Source organism: Elephantulus edwardii, unplaced genomic scaffold (assembly GCF_000299155.1).
Source record: "Elephantulus edwardii isolate Elephantulus edwardi_28Jun2011 unplaced genomic scaffold, EleEdw1.0 scaffold00148, whole genome shotgun sequence".
NCBI classification, from domain to species: domain Eukaryota; kingdom Metazoa; phylum Chordata; class Mammalia; order Macroscelidea; family Macroscelididae; genus Elephantulus; species Elephantulus edwardii.
This window is the reverse complement of record NW_006399898.1, coordinates 2,087,331-2,095,102: the sequence shown is the minus strand read 5'-3', so window position 1 is coordinate 2,095,102 and position 7,772 is coordinate 2,087,331. Positions and strand designations below refer to the sequence as shown.

The 7,772-nt window shown below is 47.9% G+C and overlaps 1 pseudogene; it reads left to right on the top strand.

Moving 5' to 3' along the window:
* The first annotated feature begins 3,081 nt into the window (after nucleotides 1-3,081).
* LOC102859335 lies at nucleotides 3,082-7,412 on the top strand (annotated as a pseudogene).
* The last annotated feature ends 360 nt before the right edge of the window (nucleotides 7,413-7,772 follow it).

Genomic DNA, 7,772 nt, shown 5'->3' with positions numbered 1-7,772 from the left:
TCCGCTCAGTTCCTCGGTGACTGTTGTCACGAGCATAGGGGGCGTGTGCTGTTATCCCAGGTGTGAGGAATTGTGTGTCCATTTCCATTGCAGTGTGTCTGATACCCAGCTGTCATTCGCCCGAGGAGGATTCCAGACCACCAGAAATGGAGAGAATCTTCAAGCTGACACAGGGTTGGCTCTTAGGGAACCTGGTGTGCTTGCTCTCTTGTTTGAGAATGAAAAACATGGTGAAGTCAAATCGTGCTTGAAGTTAAGGTCCACTGGTGCTTGGTAGTGGGCCAGGGATTGTGTCTTGTTCATCTGGAGTTTTTTACCTCGTCTTTGTTCTCTAGTGCTACAGTCACAGAAACACCACAGTGAATGGTCTTCCCTGGTAGAAGATCTTCCCCACTCAGGAGGCAAGAACTCAGAATGTCAGCTCTGGGAGAGACCTCCTCCCTCTGCTGACTTTAGGGAAGGTCATTGTCTCCTTAAACGTCTTTGTGTCCTGTGTCCTTGGGCATCTCCATGTGTCTTGGCATCTGTCTTCAGCTGGGCGTAGAGTCTCAGAACAAGGACTGTGGTCCAGAAGACAAGCCCTGCTCCCAGCACTTCCTTCCTGATGGTCCTGAGGCACGAGTCCATGCTTGCTTCTCTCTTCTTTTGGGCTGCCACATGAACAAAGAAATTAGTCTTGCAGGAATGTTACTGGAGTGTTTTGGGTTTTTTTTAATTAATTTTAATGAAAGTTTACAGAGACTTAGCATTTCCATTCATTCATTGTTGCACTTTTTTCCCTTGCCCACCCCTCTTCCCCCTAATTAGCTCTTTTCTTCTCTTTGAAAAGTAAAAGAAAAATTCTTTGATTGTTATACAATCCCTCCCCCCCCCCAACTGGAATGTTTCCTAAAGGCCAAGATGGTGAAACTTCATTCACATACTTTGGGCATGTGATTAGGAGGCACCAGTCCCTGGGAAAATGAAACATCCTTGGAAAGGTAGAGGGTCATTGAATGAGGGTCCTCAGTGGGATAGGTTGGTGCAGTGGTCAGCAATGGTGACAGCAACAGTGGACTTGAACATGGTGGAGACCGTGAGGACGGCACACGACAGGACGAGGTTTTCAGCTCTTGTTCACAGGGTGGCTATGAGGCATCACCATCCTGTTAACAGCACTTCCTCCCATGTAACCCTGTAACAAGCTAACTGATGAACTACAAACTCCCTGGATAATAGAAACTCACCTGTGTCATCTAATCCTGAGCTCACCTGGATAACATAAACCAATCTCAGTTGTACTTGAACTTCTGCCCAGGGGTACCAGAACTGTGTACTCTGGGGACTTTGAGAGGTAGGCTTGATGGTCTATGTTCATGGTTATTAAATGTTGAAGAACAGCTGTCTTGCTCTAAGAAATCACTATTTCAGATGATGCAGGGAGGTGCAGATTGGACAAATATTTCCCAATTAAACACTGGTCGATTGCTCACAAGGACATTTTTGTTTATACCCTTATTTTGCTTACTGTTTTTCATGAATTGGAGGTATTTATACTAGTGTCAGCAGCCAGGCATGATGCATTGTTAACTGTGTGTTAACTTGCTCAAAGTAAGGAGGGCTTTGAAGCCTTTTGCTGCAGAACCTCAAAGAAGGCAGCCTTCAGTATGGATTGCATCTCACCTTTCAGAAAACAAAAATTCTGACCACTAGACTGATAGGCAACATCATGTTAGATGGAGAAAAGATTGAAGTTGTCAACAATTTCATCTTACTTGGATCCAGGCAACATCCTAGGTACCAGCAGTCAGGAGATGAGATGTATTGTCCTGGCAAAGTCTGCAGTCAAGGACCTCTCCAGAATATTGAGGAACGATGATGCCAGTTTGAAGATGAAAGTGGGCCTCATCTGAAAGCTAGACAGTGCTGAGGATGACAGGAAGATAATTGATGCATTTGAGGTATGGTGCTGGAGAAGGGCCCTGAATGCTGTTAGAAAAAGTGCAGCAAGACTCCTACTTGGAGCCGAAGGCGATAAAGCTTCATCTCACACACTTGTGTTTTGTGGTGCACTGGAAAACAAAACAAGATAAAACGCCCTTGCTGCCTTTACTGTGCTGTTTGTCTACCCTGGTGGTCTGGAATCTAACTGGGCTCTGGCTGGGGTCTGCCTGTGATGTCCCCCATTACCATTCATCTTGAGCCAATTCAATTTCTTGGAGACCTCAGTGTGTGCCCCTCAAATTCTCATTGCCCAGTTTTTCAGAAGTTCATCTCCAGGCCTTTCTTCCACGGCATCCCTGGTCTCTGGTGAATTGAACTGTCAGCTTGACCATTAGCTGCAGAGACCATGACTCCTTTTCCCTTCTTGGGGTCTCTCTAGTGCCCTGACTCCTGAAAACCACAGGCTTGATTTCCTGTGTGCTTGTTCCCCAAATCTCTCCCATCCCCCAGTGGTTCTGAAAGCTTTCTGATCTTCTGGAGAGGAGAAGGTTTTTATTCATCTAAACCCAAACTTTGAAATGAAAACCTAATATGCATTTGAAAAAGGGTCAGTGTACTTTTTCACAAAGAGATCAAATGCCCGTTTGAAAACCAGGGCAGTCTCAGCAATTTTTACCCCCAAAGACCAGAAGGAGCTGTGACTCTGAAAATTCAGAACTGGGTCGTGATGACTGGTGAGAGAGAGACGCACTGGGGTGTGTTTGTTAATTGGGTTTTTTAATTCTTTAATGGCAGCGTTCCGCTGGGTTGTGGACACAGCTGCCAGCCTCAGTGACCCCAGCCCTGAATGAAGCCATGGGCGGCCTGGCGTGCTGTGCTGGCTCTGGTGCTGGAAGCCTTGCCAGGTTTATGACCAGCAAAGGCATCCATGGTGGACCGGCTTCAGCTGAACTTCCAGGCTACGTACGAGGAAACACAAGGCTGCTTCAGACAAAACAGGCCAGTGGCAGCTTCCCGAGTGACAGCAGAGCACTGTCTGCTGAGTGCTGGAGGGTGGGCTCAGGTTGGACGGTATGAAGGGAAACCTCACACACACCCTCCCAGTGTGCACACAGCCACAGATGGATGGGATTCATTCTGGCTCAGCTCACCGCTTGGATGTCGGAGAAGAAGATGTTCATTGTCTTGGGCCAGAACCCCCTGCCTCCCCGACACCTGCTCACCAGGTGACCCAGCTGCTATTGGAAATACTGGTGGCTCAGCTCCCAGCATCACAGCAGCACTCGAGCTGCCACGCACGGTGAGGGGACTTGCGGTGCACGCGGTTAGTTGTACATATAAAAATACCAGTGATTCTGGGATTCCCGTGGTGATCTTCAAGTGTTAAATGGTGCCATTTTCTCAAGAATTAATCTCTCCTATGGAATATATTTGCTTAGAAGACTAAGGTCCCACTGGCATCCACAGTATTCTCTGCTGCTCCTAGGCGTGATAGCAGGACAAAGAAGAAGGAAAACGGCAGAATTGGTACCTTTGTCTTGTATCAGTGAAGGATAGTGGACAGACCCTGGACTGCCAGAGGCATGAATAAGTGTTCTTTGCTCCTTAGAAGACTTCATCGTAGATACTTTGGATGTGTTCTCAGCAGAGGTTCGTCCCCAGGAAAGGACTTCATGTTTGGTAAAGTAGAAAATCCTTGTAACTCACTGCCATCCAGTTGCCACCAACTTAAAGCTAACCTTCTAGAGGGGTGTGGAAGCTGAAACGGCGTGGTGGGGATTGCCCCATTTCTCTCAGCGAGCTGCTGGTGGACTCAGACCACAAGAGAAGTGTTACATTTGAATCAGACACATGACTCCTTGCTGAGAGGGTCAGCAAAAAAGGAGGAAGACCCTTACCAAGATAGATGAACACAGTGGCTCCAACAAGGACTCGGGCCCAGCTCTGGTCGTGAGGGTGTTGCAGGACCCGACACAGGTCTGGTTGTGAGGATACTACAGGACCCGGCAGTGTTTGTTCTGTGACAAGAAGGTGCGCTGCAATTCGGAAGGCACACAGTTCCAGGCCACCAGCTGCTCTGCGGGAAAAGGATGGGCAGTTGCCTCTTGTGAAATGAGCTGCCTTTGAAAGCCTGCTGGAGGGTCAGCTGTGGGTCAGTTCCAGCTCTACAGTACTCAACAACAACAACAGCATACGAGGAGGCACATACGTACATCCTTTCAATATCTGTGGGTCAGTGTGAGGTGGCTTCAGCGGCACCTAACAAAAGCAGTAACATCCTTGTATGTTTCAATATCTAATTTTTAAAATTTCTGTAGATGGCAAGTAGATAAACTGCTTTGTATAAACTGTGATTCTCCTTTCCTGAGTCTCTGTTAGATTGTCTGTAAAAGAAAATAAAATGCTCACATCCTTGAGCTTGTGGAAAGACAAGCTATAGTGATATTTGTTAAAAAGACTCATAAATAACACTTTGACTGTGAAGCCAGATGTCAGAGGGGACAGTACCACAGATTGCCAACATTTCTATTTTCCTGGTTAAATTGGCACCATCATAGAGCAATGCCATTAGGTGAGGTTAGAAACTCGTAGAGCTGTGGATAACTAGATTCCTGATGAAGTCTTTCTAATTTGGGACAGTTGTTATTTGCAGCCATTGAAACAAGAGAGTCACATTGTATGAATATTTCATGTCACGAGATGGCCAGACTGGTTTGTTTCATGTTTGGATAAAATACAGCTTCACTAGATTTGGACAGAAATGGAAATCTTTGCCATTTCTTCATGCGCTCCTGTGGGAAAGTCCCAGCAGGCCCCCTTCAGAGGGGTGATGGCAGCTGGCTGTGTCCTGGCTTCCAGGAGGGGAGAAGACTCAGTATAGGCATTGGCAAAGAAGTCACGGCTACTGAGAGGGGACAGAGAACTGGGTAAGGTGGCGACGGGCACTGTGCCAGGCCTGAGTGAAGAGCCTTCCCTGCCCTCGCCCAGGGCCATAGGAAGAGAGGAAGCCAGCACTGGGCAGCCCAAGCACGCCTGACTCACTGGGCTTGTGATCCCTGGGGATGCACACCTTCTTCCTGTGCTGGCTCTTGTGGAGTATCCTTGTTTCTTGTCAACATCCATGGGTCTGATGTTCCCCTGGAGATCACAGTGTCCTCATCAGTCCTTCTCTAAGTCTCAGAGGTTCCCGGTGCAGGGACCCGCTTGAAAAGGACCCCCTTCTCTCCTGGCTCTTCTTTCTTGGTGATAATAGTTCCAGCTGATCTCTTCTCCCTCATTTAAAATCTTTTATCTCAAAAGAGATGAAGATAGAACCTCAATGATATAATGATGTTGTGGCCTGTCTCATTAGCATAACGACCTCTAATCTTTGCTCATTAACATCATAAAAACAAAACCTAAACATTGCCTTCCAGTCAATTGTGACATTATAGATTAGGATTTACAGCAAGACATCAAGTTACATAGAAATGGAGGATAATTGCATCACTCTGAGAGTGCTGAGAAGCACGGCTGAAGGCACACATTTTGGGGGACACAGTCCAGTCCACAACCCAGACCCTCAGTCACTCAGACTCTGGAAGCCTCTCTACTTTCTAGTGCACGTCTTTCTTGAGAAGCTGAGCCTCAGGCGGGTGCCAGCCACGGATCAGACCCTTCTTTAGATTGTGTGTTTGTGTGTGTGCTGCCTGCTGTTTGAGGTGTGTGCTCCCCATGCCGGTGCGAGCACACGTTCTGTGTGTCTCCTCGGTGGGGGCATTCTGTAAGGTCAGTGCTCTCACAAGACCCTGTTGCCCAGAATCCTCTCCCCTCCACCCCACCCCCCCTTCTTCCTAACCATCTTAGCTTATGCTGCCTGGGCAAAACTAGTACAGTCCCCTGTACACCTAATCTGTTTACCATCACCTGGTATTTTGAATCAAAACAAATCTATCTACTGATCTTTAGTTTATAACCAAGTCCCAGGAAAGCATGTGGGCCTCAGGGCAGGCCTTCTTTTCATCCCAACATGTATGTGGTGAGAACCACTTAATATCACATACATTCAGTGAGTTGAGTAATGTTCTGTTTGGCATCAGGGCTATTAAATGCAGTCTTTTCATCCCTCTGGCTCTTCCTGAATTTTACTTTAAAATAAAGAAATAAAAAGATAGGAAAAAATACTCTGGTTTAAAAAAAAAAGACTATTTAGGTTACTTACTGAAGTAATCTTTGCTCTGAAAATGTAATTACCATTACCGAACAGTTCAAACTTCATTTTATGTTATTAAATGATTATGCATCGCCTCTCTTTTTTAAAAACATAATAATCCTGCCCCCTAATCAAGCAGAGGGTGGATAATGGGAATTAGAGCTCTGATTATTGCTGCTAAGCCGTCAGTGGCACCCCACGCAGCCCTGCAAATAAGAACCAGTTCAGGGACAAGCTGCTCTTCCTTGGAAGAACTGAGTGTAGAGGCTGGACCAGCGGGCTTTGGCGTTGATATGCTAATTAGAATGTCTTTTGTTACTCAGTATTAAGGACTAGAAGACCCACACATTTCTCTACTTGTAGTTGTTATTGGGAGCCATTGGGTCGATGTCCCCTCACCACAGTGACCTTGTGTACGGCAGGACGAGACACTGCCCAGTCCTGTGCCTTCTCCACCGTCCATCTGCGGGTGAGCCCGTGGTTGAAGCAGCTGTGTCCATCCGTCACTGAACTTCCTCTTCCTCTGTCTGGGCAGGAGGAAAGGACTGCGCCCAGGGCCGTGCGTGAAGGCTTGTCAGATGCTATGTTTACCCCTCTGTTCTCATCTCATCTCTGTCTGAAGCAAGCATGGCCATGGACCCAAAGAGAGAGTAACACAGTTGCCCGAGACACTTTAAATTGATAAGAAAATGTCCCAGGCATTTTGCAGGTCACAGCAAGCGCAGAGAGATCGCTGTGAAGGATTCGGGGACACTTTGTGAGTACAAGGTGGTGGGGCACTGCCTGCCCACCCCGAAGTGTTGGACTCCACCGCTTTACCACAGGCACCTCTTTGCCCCCTACCAAGTCATTGCCCATTCCCGTTTCTGGTACTTTGTGTCACAGCTGACGAAGAAGTCTTCTGGGGATATTGTCTCCTGTGGGCAGGGTTTGAGAAGTTCCCCTTGTGCGTGAAGATCTTTGGCATCTGGCTGTGTTACAACTTCTGCAGTGGGACCTACAACATGTACTGGAGTCCTGGGACCTGACCACCGCAGGTGCTGTCACCCAGTGCTACCGCTACATGGGCACTTGGCATCGTGCCTGGGCCCACTCTATTCAGATCATCAGGTGGAGGAGATCGCAACCAGCAAGTGCTGCCGACCTGCAGTCAAGCAGTTCCATGACTCCAAGATCAAGTTCCCACTGGGTCCTGCGTCACTAGCACAAGGTACAGTTCACCACCAAGCGGCCCAACACCTGGGCACAGCCCCTCTGCCTCATCCCAGTCTACCCAATAAAACACCTTGGAGGTTGAAAAAGAAAAAGAAAATGTCCCTGTTTATCCTCCACCTCTCTTCCTGAGGGACACAACATTGAGAGTGTCCATTGGAGGGTGGGGAGCTGTATGTCTTCAGTCATCCAGTCCCCTTGCGTTGCAGCCTTGAGGACAAACACTCCACACGCATGGGGTACAACCAAGAAAGGCAGAGAGACAGGCCGTCGAAGGCCATGTGGGCTGTGATTGCCAGGAAGACCTTCAAGCGCATGAGCCACTCCTTGCAGAACAGAGTGCCTTCCTGCTTGCTTCCAAGAGGACTAAGCCTTGAGAATTCCATGGCGCTGCACTGTCCTATAGGCCACTGTGGGTCACAGTCAAGCAGACAACAGAGGATGT